This window comes from Cotesia typhae, unplaced genomic scaffold, assembly GCF_013202065.1.
Source record: "Cotesia typhae breed Kobodo isofemale line unplaced genomic scaffold, CoteBio_Ctyphae contig_5, whole genome shotgun sequence".
In the NCBI taxonomy this organism is placed as follows: domain Eukaryota; kingdom Metazoa; phylum Arthropoda; class Insecta; order Hymenoptera; family Braconidae; genus Cotesia; species Cotesia typhae.
The window spans coordinates 9228616-9244840 of NW_027423757.1; the positions used below are offsets into that span (position 1 = coordinate 9228616).

At 29.4% G+C, this 16225-nt stretch overlaps 1 protein-coding gene across 6 annotated transcripts in view; it reads right to left on the reverse strand.

The window, feature by feature from the left end:
* Nucleotides 1-14857, reverse strand: part of Fstl5 (follistatin-like 5) — a 197697-nt gene extending 182840 nt beyond the window's left edge. For 4 of the 6 annotated variants that reach the window (XM_074249112.1, XM_074249118.1, XM_074249113.1 and 1 more), the window contains exon 1: nt 14574-14857. The gene's annotated coding sequence lies outside the window, so the exon portion shown is untranslated. Of the gene's footprint in view, nt 1-13793; nt 14100-14573 lie in introns of those variants that run through there. The other 2 variants (XM_074249115.1, XM_074249114.1) reach the window with 1 other exon arrangement.
* Nucleotides 14858-16225: the final 1368 nt, after the last annotated feature.

Sequence of the window (16225 nt, forward strand, 5' to 3'; positions counted from 1 at the left end):
TTTTTTATTTTATATTATTTGTTTTTTTACGTGAATTTATATTCTGAATTATGGAACATTTTTTCCGACGTCAACCGAGCGAACAGAGTTAAACGAACGGTGAAAAAAAAAAAATATGTGTATGTATATTACTAACAAATATTTAAAAATATTTACATGAGAAAAAAATAATATTTAATAATAACAAATAAGTCGTTTTGATAATATTACTTTTTTTTTATAAATTTTAAATTGACTTAAATGATTGCTTTTTAAATGTAAGTTTTATTTGAAGAATTAAACTTCTATTCGCAATTTAAATAAAAGTGTAATATTTTTTTTTATAATCAAAGCGAAAGAATAAAAAAGTGAATGAGAATAAAGAAGTAAATAAAAATCTTAAGATAGTCTTGAAAGTATAGTTGATTTGAGAAAGAAGTTACACAAAAGTTTTTCGAGAAAAGCATGACCCAAAATAAAGAAAAGAATGAAAATGATAAAACATGAAAGAAAAAGATACTGTTTTTGAAAATCAATCATGACAACGAAAAATATGAGGCTTAAAGTAACATTTTTGGTACCAATTTTAACGGAATCACTGATATTACCAAAAGACTATTTTTTCTAATCGCCTTCAATAAATTTTTTTTTACTTTATTTGATATTTATTCATCGCTGTTTCTATTTTCCGAGATATATTACTTAACAAAAAATAAAGAGATTTTTCTTATAAGAACGCGTGAATGTTTACAAGTACTATAACGCTAATAGTAATAGTAATGGTAATAGTTATTTATTGTTCTGAATATTTGTGTATTGTATAAAAAATGTTGAATTTAAAAAAGATACATATTCAAAACTGTAAAGTACAACGATTCTCGTAACTCAGATGCGCCTAGTGTAGGCGAGCAATAAATATGTCGTCGGTGGAAATCCCTCATGAGAAACATGAGTTACGAATTCGTACCCGCCGGAGGCGAGTTCCTTCCGTCGCACCGACGACCATCGCCAATCTTTTATTCCACAAACTTTTTCCCGGTTACGACTTGTACAATCCTATAATTCTTTGTCAAATAGTATTTTCAAATTTTACAACCCACCGTGTACAATATTTTTACTCTTTTAGTTAACAAATATTAATATTTCATCCCGATTTGAAGTTTTAATATTTATAGATCTTCAGAAACGAAATAGAAAATACAAAGCAACACAATATCAAAACTAGCCCTGCAGCCAAATTTCTCCATACACGACCAATACTCTTTAAAAAAAATTGTATTGGAAAAAATTTTTTTTTCATTTAATTCAAAGCCTAACACGCTGCAGCACGGAAACGCGAATAAGTAGAATAAAAAATTCTAAATTTCTAAAAAAATAATAAACTAATCAACTGTTTGGTCCAATAACCTTGTAAGGAATGCAAAAACGATTCGATTGGTATATAATAGGGGTGTGCGAATATCATTCGAATCGAATAACTCGAAAAAAATCGAATAATTAGAAAAAAACTAGGCTGATAACAGATAAAATTTTTTATCGCGATCATAAAAAAATAAATAAAAATTATCAGCCTTAAAAAATAATATTTTATTAAAGCCAAGCTACGTACGATGATTTCCGGCTCTTTATAGCCGACAAGATATTAATCAGCTCAAAAATAAATTGTCAAAGTGCATACAAAGGAAGATAACAACTAAAAATAAAATAATTAGTGTAAAACAGAGGGTAAATAAGTACTATCGCTTTTGATAAATCAACTCGTTAACGTACTAAAGTCAACTTTTTAATTAGACACTGTTAGTTGTTATTTTTGAGAAAAAAAAAGACTTTTAATTTTATTTTCTTGTCAAGCTTTACGGTAACTGTTGAAATAATTTACTTTGTAAGAGAAAAATTATTTGAATTTATATTAATCTTATTTCTGCATTTAATTCATTTTGAAGACCTAAGCTTGTACTTGTATCAAAGTGATTTTCTAGACTCAATTACATTTTATCAAAAAATTTAATTTAATTTAAGCTATCCTATAACATAAAATTGACGATTCAAATGGAGTTTGTCTATTATCGAAATTCTCGATACTAATCTAAAGAATGCACCCTGATCCGGAGGCACTGTCGTGCCTCAAGCCAAGTACACGTTCAACAACACATCCGTAAAATGTGTGTGAACGTGTAGGCGTAAAGCTACAGTGCCTCTATTCTCGAGTCAGATGTCAACATAACCTCACTCTATTTTCAACTTGATTTATTTTATTACTATATACATGTCAACACTTGTCACGCGCTTTGAATAGTTTAATTATTAGTTCTTTCTATAAAACAGCAATAATTATATAGTTTTTTTCATTTTTTAGCGTTATCTTAATTTATAAAATTTTCGCTCCCCCGTTTTTCGTTACTACGAGAGATTTTACTAATTTCGGTCGAATTTTTTATTTCGAAGTTGTTACTGTTCAATTTTCTGCGAATAGTATACCACTTCGAGTATGAGAGTTAGTCCGTTTCCATTTGACGCCTGAGATCCTCTCCGGATAGTTACTCTGCTCCAGATTTTTTATTTTCAAGTTGGTACATTTCATTTTGTTAGAATAGTATACTACTGTATAATATCAGAGTTGTTCCATTCCCATTGAAAGTTTGATAAAATAGACGGTTAATTCAAATCTAGTCTATTTAAAATTGTAATTTTATTCTATTTAACGTTTGATTTTCATGATTCTTTTTATTGTTATTATTAATATTATTGTTATCATTATTTAAAGTTGTTATAATAATGAATATTTGTTGTAGATATTTGATGTAAATGTATAGTGTGAATTGTTTTCATACTTTCTCAGCTTTAAACTGGGATACTTCTAAATGTATCCAGCAGGTGTCACTATGTGCCAGAAAGGCGCGAATTTAAATTCATTTTAAATATTATATTAAAATTAATTCAAATTTACTGTATTCATACATAATCCTAATACATACCCAGCTGTAAGCTGTATTGCTTCTAGATGCACCTGGCATGTCTGAAAAATTAAGCTGTTATTTTGAATTTAAATTCATTGACTATTTCTTTACATGTATTTGTAAAATAATTAACACAACTTTATTTTAGAAAACTTTTTATAATTTTATTTTTTTTAATACTTGTATATTTCTGTCTTTATCATAATTATTGTTATAGAGATATTATTATTATTATTATTATTATTATTATTATTATTATTATTATTATTATTATTATTATTATTGTTATAGTTATGAAGATTATTATTTAATTAATCTAACATCCGGCTCTCAGTCGAAGGAATTATGAGTAAACACATCGCGACGACTAATATAAATTATTGTAGTTATAATTTCAAAAAACGCGGGAAATTTTAAAGTTAAAAATTCATATGAAATTTTATTATTATCATTGCAATAATAATAATAGCAATTATAATTCTTCCTGTTTAGAAAAGGATGCTAAATTATTAGTTATTAAGAAAATTATTCATTTTTATTCCAAATAGCGCGCGAAAATTCAATTTTCCAAATTTCAATCAAAATTTTATTATTATATTTATAACCTTATTCCTTGAAAGGGAAGGATGCTATACTAAAATAATAATTATTATTTGTTAATACCGATGTACATACACTATTTGTATGACTTGTATCGTTATAAGTCGACTAAAATTACGTACAGTAAGTCATTTAAGTGTTTCCAGGTACAAATCAAAATTTACTATCAATTTTAAATCACATTATTTTGTTTCGTTTGCGGATAAGGCTATTGATTTCTCGAGTGTTAATTTGAATAATAATATGATTAAGACAATGAATTATGAAAAATTGCCGCAGTTAACAAACGATGGAAATTATCATGCGCAACAATTACTGGCTACCATTAATGATATCGAGTATAGGTTATATATACCAAGCACGAAAAGCTTGCAAAATATTGTACGGTGACTTATTACATGGTGCATAATATGATGATCAGTAAGTAATTTTTTTCTCGACTTCTGTTTTTTTCCTTTGATGTAATTATTATCATTCTCTCTTTACAGTGAAGTACAACGAGAATAAGAGCGTAAAAGATGTGATTGTAACAAAAAATGCGAGATATTATGTATGTAACAACTATTTGTTAGTAAATTATGAATAGAACCCTCTACTAAGCCTGCCTATGTATATGGTTGATAAATCCATTTTTTTCAGTCTCTACAAGGGACAAATTTTAAATACTCTGTGAGAATGTAAAAAACGAAAGAACAAATGCAACGTTTTTTATGAAATATGTAATTTCTGTATTTCTAAATGGCGGAAATTGTAATTAAGAAAAAATTTCAATGTAAATATAATTTCTAAAAAAAATCTTAAATTTACTTTGATGATTTTTTTAACTATCCGTTAAGAAAATCGAAGATTTTCAAAAATCGTGAAGTCATTGGTTTTACCTCGTGTGTCGAAAATCGAGTGCTCATCACGTCAAAAGGAAAAATTTTCACAAAAAGATGTAAAATCCGAAAAAAAACAGTTCCACTATAAAAATTACGCCAAGTACACGTTCACAACTCTTGATTTACAAAAATGCCAAGGAGAAATTATCATTTTACAAAAAGATGTAAAATAAAAAAAAAACAGACCAAGTAGCCGTTATGATCTTTCATAATTGAAAAAATTTTGTGATAAATTTAACAAATAAAAACAATTTTTTAGACGTACTTGGCGTGCGTCATTGAGTACCCAAAATTTTTTCATTTATGACAACTGAGCCAGAGAACTGATATGAAAAGCGATTTTACGGACAATTCTTTCAGCCCTTCCTCACCAAGTCATTAACCCTACTGATGATCATCTTGATGCAACCATATGAATCGATAACAATTGAAATTCATGCTTGTTTTCATTATTTCACGGATAAGATTGATATTTGTACAACTAAATAGCTTCCGAGCATTTCGTTCAGATCGAGAAAAAATGAATAAGTTTATTAATTGAATGAACTGTTAATTAAATTGACTTCATTAGAAAATATAGCATTAATAAATGTTCAAGAAACACCGGAGCCCTATTTTAAAGTAAGATTTATTTCTACTATAAATTTAAAAAAAAACAGGATTTTATCACGAAATTTGATCATTAATTTACTAAGCAGTTTTTATAATTAATTCAGTAATCATTTTTCTTGCCACCAGTATATTTTTAACTTCTCGCTAAGAAAATTGAAAATTTTTTGAAGGTCACAGAAAACTTACATGAGTATCCCCACGAGGGTGTCACTGTGCGTGCGCGTGCGCGCGCGCGCGCGTGTGTGTGTGTGTGTGTGTGTGTGTGTGTGTGTGTGTGTGTGTGTGTGTGTGTGTGTGTGTAAACCTCTCATAACTTATGAACGACTTTACCGATTTCATCGTGGTTGGCCCATTTGAAAAAACATGAACGAACTTGGATTTTGAATACAATTTTGACCGATTCTGATAGATGGATTTCAAGATATCTCAAAAAAACCGTGAAAAATTTTGAGAAAAATTTTTGTTTTCAAGTTGCTTTTTTGGAATAACTTTTAAACGGCTCAGTCGATTATCTCCAAGTACTAATCAGCTCTTCATCTCGAAAAATCACGTCAATTGCCGCTTGACCAGTCAAAATCAGTTAATTCGTTCAAAAGATATCGTGAACGAAAGAAAACCGAAAAAAGTGTTTTTTTCGGAAGTACTCCTAAATTTTAACGTTCGATCAATGCGAACTTAAAAATTCTTTACGGGGCTTAAAAAACGGCGTTGAATGCTGCCAGCCACTTGAAAATCAGTTCATTCATTGGAAAGTTATTAAAAGTTGTACATTAAAAACGATGTTTAATCAAACTTCTATCAGACATGCAGTAATGCTGTGAAGAGGGAAAGAACAGGAGATAAGGCGATTAGTGAACTACTGATATTTGACATCAATGAGTTACCTGAGGGGTATTATCACGTTATCACGATTCATCTGAAAAAATTTTGGGTACTCAATGACGCACGCCAAGTACGTCTAAAAAATTGTTTTTATTTGTTAAATTTATCACAAAATTTTTTCAATTATGAAAGATCATAACGGCTACTTGGTCTGTTTTTTTTTTATTTTACATCTTTTTGTAAAATGATAATTTCTCCTTGGCATTTTTGTAAATCAAGAGTTGTGAACGTGTACTTGGCGTAATTTTTTACAGTGGAACTGTTTTTGTTCGGATTCCTTATTCATTTAGGATTAGAGCACGCAGGTAAAGCGCGCAATTTAAATTTCTAGTTTGCTTTATTTCTTATTATTATACTAATAAAAAATCAACTCGTTTAAAGAGAGAAATTTTCTCGGTTTGACATTTTTTCTTCTCATCAAGTTAACTTTTTTATCAGTATAAAAGATAAATATTGATATTCTTTTGTCAACAAATTCCATCTAGATAATAATTTTTTTTTCAAAAATTTAGTTTTAAAATTTTATTTCGCAAAATAAATAAATATGATTATAATATTATTATATTCCAAGAGATACTTCATGAATCGGATGTTATGACAATAATGTATTTAGTGTCTCGGCATCTGTCGACGACTGGCCCTTCAACCGTAACGACGTCAAACACGCGACGAACACGAGACATGAGCAAACAGGAAGAATATTCACGGGTGTTCACAAACTATGTTCGTATGCATATATGTACAGACATTTATACATATATATACACGATGTGCAGTGAATCCTTCAACACTTTAAGCTGTCGAACCATACAACTCAGCGTTAAGCTTACCAGAGTTTGGGAGCTCCTTGGATCAATATCGGCATTCTCTCTATTCTGCCTCGCCAAAATTTATTTATTTAAATATTCCATTAAATTATTGCAAGCAAATATTTATACAAAAAATTAACATGCTATCTGTGCTTTGCCTCCTCAAATTCATCCTCTGAATTTCAATACTGAATTGAAAAAAAAATTAATTTTATAAAAGATAAAAATTCTAAAGCCAAATAAAATTTACTGAAACCAAAAAAAATTTCTCTGTTAAAGAATTTTTAGTTTAAAAATTATTTTCTTGAATAAAAAATTTTTCTCTTAAATCAAATTAATTTCATTTTTAGTGCAACTACTGCAGCTCGTATAATAGCTACTGAGCAGTAATTCGCAACATATTTAATATAATATTCACGTAAAAAAAAACCAACAAAAATAAATTTAACCACTAAAAACGAATTATAAAAGTAAGCTGAAACGCTCATCACTTTTATAACTTCACTTGACTTCGTATCAAGTATTCCAATAAAATTTAACAGAGAACGTGACGTCATCGACTAGTAACACCCTTCACAACCTTAAAGCACTTCCATCCCAAGCCCCAAGTCTATCTCACTCTCAATTTTCTCCGTCACCCCTTATCGTCTCTAACCAACCCCAGAACGTCGTCCCGTCTTCTCCCGTCAGACAAAACCAACTACGAAGCCCCAGACTAAATTTTGCGGAGATGAGGTCATCCAACAGGGGCTGCGATCGTGACTAAGAATTTCGGGGTTATGCATAGTAATATGTTGACCGGGCTATCAATCGATACTCCCTTTTTTGCATTTTAATTCACAGTCTAGTTGATCGAGCAGAAATATTATTTTTGCTGGTTCTACAAAATTTATAATATTTTTTTATTATCATCATCAGTTGAAATTTGTAATAGTAGTTTTTAGTAAAAAAAAATTTACTCACTAAATTGTAAGGTAAATCAAATTAATTTTTTGTCGATATAATAGTTATAAGTTTCATCATAAAAATGAAAATTTTAATAAAAATCAAATTGTTTTTCTTATTGTAAAGACAAATGCAACATAATACAACTCACGTTATTATTTTCGCCACTTCCTCCGTAACCATACAAGCATATCCTCGCTTATCAAAATTAACTATTCCCCACGCCTTCGCTCATACTTCCTGAACATTTTCATAACTAACGTTCTCGGTAAGCTCAAAAATCCATACAAAAATAATTATTTCCCTTCGCTTGTCAAAGTAATCAAATTATGATGGCTTATCAGTTATCACTCACCCCCCAAACAAATTCGTAAAAATAAATCCCGCAGTAATGCCAGATAATCCTCCAAAAATTACAATCAACAGTTAATATCCTCCATAATAAAAAAAGAAATACAATTATCTGAGTATAATAGTTGAAGCGTAAATTTTAGTCTCGTCAATTGATAATAAACGACCTAGTATTAGTAGCCAAAAGACTTTTGTACGATAACGAGAGGTCGACCAGCGCAACTTTAATTGTGTGGCTAACGAGCCAAGTGGCAATTAGTAATCGGATTAATTAATTTACCTCGCCCTTTCCTCTGCTGTCTCTCTTTACACTTTTCTCGCTCACTTCTTTCCATTTTTTCTCTCTCTTTTCCGCGGAGGGCGAAATTAATTCAATGCATATTCACGGAGTTTGTACCCTTCCTGGCTACCCTTCTCACATGCCAGCCTTCTATTCGAGATTACTACTGTACGTAATAATAAATATGAAAATAATACGCGTACTGCGATACTTGTAAAGGCGAGATGCTGAGTTCTTTCGCTTGCTCTTCATTCGCTTTATTCTGGATCTGGATCCTTTCAACAGATCTCAATCTCATTATAAATTATTTGATGATATATGTCGACATTCTGCATACCACATACATAGCCCATTGACAATAATATACCTTTGTTTATATATATATATATATATATATGTTAATAATGAGTGAGTATTAGGGTGAATAATTGTGTAATGCACTCGACAGTCATTCAACTATACTAGCGTGATTCCTTTCAGCGTCTAAACAATGAGTTATAATGCGAGAATGAGCACCCACGTCTCCGTACATCCTTTCTCCTATTCGCGCTTTTTCATTATTCCCTTCAGCTCATTATCTTTTTTTTAACACTTGAATAAATAAGTCGCAGGATCTTAATTTTTAAAATACTCAACGAGAATCGAAGTTAAAGAAATTTTTAAATTTATTTTTGAAAAAAGAAAAAATCAGATATATACATTAAAAAAAAAAAAAAAAAAAATGATAACTAAAAAATAGCAGACACGGACGGATATAAAAGGGATGAACGTGACTGGCGGTATTGTAGGATATATATACATTGTAGAGAGGAAGGACGAGAGATAAAAGAGGCGAAAAAAAGGGTGCGCGTTACAATAAATCCGGAAAAGGGCTAAACTCTGGTGTTTCTTTTTTCACTTCGTTTTGTACTTCTGGACACAGCAAAGTATGTATGTATACATTGGATATCTCTGTAATTGTTCAGCCGTAACACATCAAATTATGGTATACAAACACGCTTCACTGAGTAAACAGTCCTGCAATTTACGGTATCAAGAGAATTAAAAGGTGTACAGAGCGAACCGGAAAATCGTACGCAAGGTGCCCTTATCATTCAAACTTTCGTTTATTTTTCTTCATTTTTTATTCGCTCGGATAATTGGGTGAACTTGTTACGAGAGAAACAAAATTTTAGAGAGCTGAAATTCTTTAAAATGAAAGCTGAGAGATTAATCCCGGGTTAATCGATAGTATGAGAAAATACTAATCTTGAATATTCAGTAATAAAAGACAAGACTCGGCAGAGTAATAACTTCTGGAATGAAAGCGGGAATTTTTAATTTAATTTTATATTAAACCTGTCTGAGGTTTCTGTATTAAAGGTGCATTACATTTGAGGATATTTTGCTTATTAAATTTTAATGATAATCATAAAATTCAATTTTTTCACCAACGTTTTTACGGTAATCACAAACATGTTTGAACATCTGTTGCGTTTATTTCAATTTGTGAGATGGGTTAATTATTTTTATTGCTAATTATTTGACTCGCAAAGAGAAAAATTCATCAGTTTTAATTAACTAATTAAATAAATAAAATAAAATTTTATTTGACATAAAACACGAGTCGTGGTAAATTATTAAATAAATCTTTTAAAAGATTATTGAGAGCAAAGTTAACTCTACCTATAATGCGTCATACGATCTATGCATGTAGGTGACATAAAAAATTTTTCTTAACATCAACACGAGTGAAAATGAGTTTTATTAGAGCACGCGATAGCCGCCGTGAAAATTTATTAGGCAATTAACTTGGCAAGTGTAGTTTTATCTCCACACGAGAGACGAGACATCACGGTTGGCTGGCACGAAAAGAAAAGAATAAAAAAGGTAAATTAAATAAAAACGGGTAAAAAAATAAAAATAACTGAGACTGAGAAGAGTGAGAGGGTGTGAAAAGAGAATGCCGGACATAAGGGAAACCTCGAGTGTACGCCTTTTTTTACTTATTCTTGATTCCTTCCTTCCTCACCAGCTGTTATTACACTTTTTTTATCACTCGCCTCTTTATAACTCTTTTATTTGACTAAACTTTTTGCTATTTTCAACCAAAACAACTGCACTAGACAAGCTGACTCATCGACTCATTGTTTCGAACCTCCTAAACTCAACCTACTAGATTTAAGCTTACAGTATCCACGTAATCTCTATTTATAGCTTTTTATTTATTTATGTACACGAAGAAAATAAGTAGTGATATTTACCATCGTACATAATAATCAGCCTCATTTTTTTTTTTTTAAATCCGATTATATAAAGTAAAGTTTATTACTATTTTTTTGGTAATAATTACATTTTTATACTGCTATAATATTGATAATTCAAAAAAAAATTAGTTATTGCTCGTGACAGGAATTATATATTCTATAATAGCTAATTTGAATAATATTTAATGTTTGTTATAATGATTTACAAGTAATTGCATTTTATTAAATTTACCTCGATTTAATAATGAAGCTTATTATTAAATCAACTTTTTATTATCAAGCTGTAATTGATAATTATTAATTAATTAATTTATGATTATTTTTAATTATTTTTTTTTTTTTCAAAATTTATTTATTGATTTAATCTCTACATGTATAGAGACAATAAATTTATTTAATTATATAATTTTTGTCACATCTTGAATTATACATATGATATTTTCATTACTTCCAACCTCAACTATAGCTTAAATATTTCTCAATAATTATACAAAAGTCTGTTTGATATAAACTTAATAAATTATCGCAATCAATAAAACAAATGAAAAATCTCGAAAGTAAACCATTGAATCAATACTAACTAAACTCGACCAAAGAAAGTCCCTTTCAGTTAATTAATATTGCGTCTAAGGAACTAGCCCTCTAGCCTGAGCTGAAAATCAAAGCGAAGGAAGTATCAATTTAGTTGGAAATGGTATAGTGCCATTAGAATGAAACCTAGAAGGTAGTTTCTCGCGAGAGTAATGTACTTAATACCATTAAATTGACCAAGTTCAGTCGGTGAAGTTTGCCAGTAGAACGTCTCGTCATTTAGTCCGTCCCTTACATTACATTAGCTCCCGTACTTATACCAGACTCACACGAACTATACACTCAACTCACACCCTTGGCAGCCTCCTTGCCCAAGAGAGGGAATCCCCTCAGCAATGTCAGTAAGTGTCCGAGACAATAAGAGACATGTCGTAGCAGTTGACAACGACATATCACGAACAAACGGACCGAGAAATAAAGCCGAGTGGAATAGAAAAATTTTACCAACGACTCAATGGACTTGACACTTCATTTACTCCGACTTTTTTTTATTTGTTATTTTTAAAAAACCATTTCTTAGTCCCGAAATCTGTTAAACCGATCTTTAAAAATGCAATTGAAAAAATGGAAAAATAAATTAACGCTAAATAAAATATTTCATCCTAAACGTTCATTACACACTCAACCGTTTTAAGGAATAATATACCTATTGTTAAAGTGGTTTATATGTAGTAGTACCTGTGTAATGTGTACATACAATATATATCCACGTAGTCAAGCAAAACGATTGCATTTCTACAATTCAAAGTGAAGAAACTCGTTTACGTGATGGCACGATCTCATTGCTGAACTCTTTTTACGGTGAACCCTTGCTCTTTTCTTTTTTTTTTCCTTTAGAATTTTAATCCTAGTCATTTCACCCCTCACCTACATTTTTCATTTAATTTTATTTAGTTATTTATTTATTTAATGTTTTTTATCTCAGTTCATTCCGACAAGCCTTTCAGTCGGTAAAATGAGGTTTCCTTTACCAGAAAGTGTGTCTGGGAGACAGAACCAACCGAGATGTACACATATACACATATACACAAAGTAGAAAGTACAGAGCTTTGAGCTTGAACGAGTAAACAGCATTTGCCAAATTAATTCATCTACCAACCTTTCTACTGTATTTGCCCAGCAAACGAACACTCACTTTCTACTGGCAAAGAACGTACCCGCCAGTGTTAAATACACGTGTACATATTTTCAGCCTTTATATATTTTAGTGTAAAGTCTAAAGTGTAATCGTATTATATAAGGTTAATACTTGTTTTCTTTGATGAAATATTCATTACCCCTTATGACGTTATTATAAGGTTGCCAAACTTGGTTGGCTTTTATAAGCTTCATCAAACTCTTGTGTTAAACTTTATGTTATGGTTCAATTAAACGTCAAATACTTGACAACTTCTCCATTATACATATTTTAAATATGAATGTATTAATAAATGAAAATATATATGAATATATACGTGAGAAAACTCAGTTTAAGTTAACGGGTCAATACCTCAACTTTGGTTTTGATTATTGTTGTTATCAAGCATACTAAGTAGTAAATGTAAATCTGCAGTATGACGCACTCACGTTAGAGTGAGAAGTACGTTTGTTTCCTTCAGTTGCTAGTATGTACGTAATAAAAATTATTTATTTATTAAATACGAAAATAGTATTCAATTTTTTTATAATCAATTGAGAACTTGTATTTAGATTTATTTAATATTGAATTTTAAGTCTTTAAAAAAATTAAAGAAATAATTTTAAAAAGCCAACTAAAGTATAATTAAATCTTTGTCAAAATTTGGAACAAAAGTTTTAATTTAAATTTTCTCTAACTCGTTAATAAAATTGAAATACGTATGTCATTTCCGAGTAATTGGACTTTGAAAAAATAAGGGAGCACTCTAAGATTAGTTTCAAGTTAATTACGAAATTTTAGCGAAAAAGAAGGGAAATTCAAGGGTTTAATTCAAGATAAAACTAAGTTTATTTAAACTTTTTATAAACGAATTCATCGGATTTAATTAAATTTATCTCTTTTAAAAAAATTGATTAAACGATTAATACGTACACACTAAAAATCTGATAGCTAAAATTTTACAACTTTCATTTAATTATTTTGATATGGAAATATTAATAAAAAAAAAATAAATAAATAAATAAAGCTTTAGATTACTTCGTTCTCGTTCGCAATTTTTTCAGTGATAGCGCATGACACACGATACTGTTAGTAATCTTTTTTTCCTCACGATAGTTTGAAATTTATAGCTTCCGAATAACAGAATTCGTTTGTCTTTCCTTCTCCCTATCAATATTTACTCGAACAAAAAAGTTCAATAATTTTTTTGGAGAAAAACTCGTCGCAAATTAACTCCCCTAAAATATTTATATATTTGTTTGAATTTGATTAATGAAACCGGTAATTAGTAATCTGATCTCGAAAAAATAACTTTGCATTATTAACGGCTTCAGTAATAATAATAACAACATTATGTATAGCTTGTAAATTATAAGCTAGATTGTATGTTTAAAAATAAAACACGAGAGCATATTTATTGCGGCATAATGACCCAACAAAGCCGTCTTATCGATTGGTGCGTCTGGTATGTGAACTCCATTACCTACGATAATACAAATAAAATAATAAAAGATAAACAGAAACGGAAAAACAACAATGTTACCTTTTAGTTTGCATGACATGACATGTTAAAGTTGGCCCGAGCCTCGAGTAGAGCTTTTCCTCCATAATTATTAAACTGAACCGGCAAAACGTTGAGTAACTTTATGCTGTACACACGCGAACAACATATCCGATGCAAAAACGATTATTAACTACATAATATGTTGTTTAAAAGTTTAAGATAAACGATCGTGCTGTCGACAAGTTGCACGATGCCTCTGAATTTCATTTTAATCAATAAATCATGGCAAATGATTTATAGAATATAAATATATGTAATCAGAGTACATGATTTTTTTTTTAAATAAATTATTATAAAATAATAAATTATTTATTAATAAAAACTAAATCAGGATGAAAATAAGGTTAGCCGAAATTTCAAAATTTTTAGAAATTTTTTATTAAAAAAATTTCAATTAAATAATTAAAAAAAAATTTCACTTAGTTGTAATTTAATTAATAAAAAAAAATTAAAAATTTTCAAACGTCTGCTAACTTCATTGTCATAAATCAGGAATATATTAATTTACGCGAGGATTTAGCACGAATTTATTTTAAATTATGAATAAAAATGTCTACCCGAAAAAGAATATAATGTCTGCTAACTTGAATATCATTTTATTACACACTTACACTCGCAATAAAAGAAAACATAATTACAAGTCCGCGTACTGTTGCAAAGACGTCCGCCATTTTGTTGATTAAAAAAAGCGGGAAGTTGGAGACAAAAAATAAAACTAAATATTGAGAAAGATGATTGTGCATAAAATATAAAACTTACCACTAGAGCTCGTGACGATAGTTATCCCACTGAAATGTTGAACTTTTAAAACTGGAATAAATTGATAGAAGGAAAAAACTTAAAATATAAAAAACAAAACTCGACGTCTTGTGTATTACACTAGTACAGAGAAAAAACAGTCACTACTCACAACACTTGGAACACGAGTAAAAGCTATTTGTTAGTCTGTATTACTACGGCGAAAAAACTAAACAAACAAACGACCGGCTTGAGCTGCCGTAATATCGCGTGACAATGACGCTGAGAGACAAAATTACAAAAGATTAGTCACTGGTGGAGCGCGAGCGCGTAACTGCGGTGGTGAGCAGCGTACTCGAGTTAAGCTGGCTGTCGCAAGGGTTGACGCCTGCGTACTGACAGAGGGCGCAGGTTTTAGGGGGAACGGGTGCCCGGATTAAGAAAGGGAGTTGCATTAAAACGAATGTATCAATGCGCACTCTGCCGGCGCAATTTTTTTTTTTTACTCATTTTAGTTTTTTAGACGACAAAGTTCGTTGTGTTTATGTTGACTGTCATAAAACTTCTCAATACAATAAATCTTTTAAGCTCCGTAATTTTATTATTTTTTTCGCGGTTATATTATTACTCTCATCAAAATACTGTCGTTTTATTATTATTTTTTTTTTTGGTTTGAATTAATTTATTTTTGCTAATTAATTTTTTTTTTAGGTTTAGAATAATTTGCAGATTTGTTTATGTTTACAATTTTACGATGATATTGACAATCTAGGGTACTCTTTTTGTTCTATTAATTATTAATGAAAGTTGACAGATATTAAAAATTCTTTTAGAATTTTATAGCAATTAAATTATTATAAAAAAAATTTAATTAAAAAGTTTCACATATGAAAATTAATGACACTGAAGTTAGCAGACGTCTGAAAATTTTTTATTTTTTTTATTAATTAAATTATAACTAAAAAGATATTTTTAAAAAATTGCACTGATAGTTTTTCAATTTTTTTACAGGTGAAATTTTTTTTTTTAATTGTTTAATTGAAATTTTTTCAATAAAAAATTTCTAAAAATTTTGAAATGTCGGCTGACTTCATTTTCATGAAAATTAATAAAAAATTACAAGTGAAAATTTTTAGAAGCATTTTTTTATTGTAATTAATTTGTTAAAAAAATTTTTAAAATTGACAAATCTTACAAATTTTATTCAGCCTAGGTATCAGTTTTTAATTTTTAATATTTATAATTTTTGCTGTGAAAAATGTAAAAACTTTTTTTTTTATAATAAAAATTTAAAAAAAAGTTGATGAAAAATCTAAAATTACAGAAATATGTAATGGAGGAGTTGTTAGTTAAAGAATCTTTCATAATGTGTGGGTTTACTCAGTAAGTGTTAAAAGTTTAAAAGACGCTTATATCTTTGAAGTTTGTTAAACTTACGACCAGAATTATGGACTTATATCAACTTGTTTTTGGAATGAACAATAAAAAAAAAATAGAGCAAAAATTAATAAAGTTTTCTCTCAAAGATTAAAACTCTATATTTAACTTTTATCAGTCTGAGATCTTAATCGTAAGTCCATTAGCAGATCAAGTATGAAGCCCTTGTGGTCATTTCCAGATGGGTTCTCTAGTTGAAGCGTTACAAAAGGAAGCCCCATTGAATGTAGACGAGA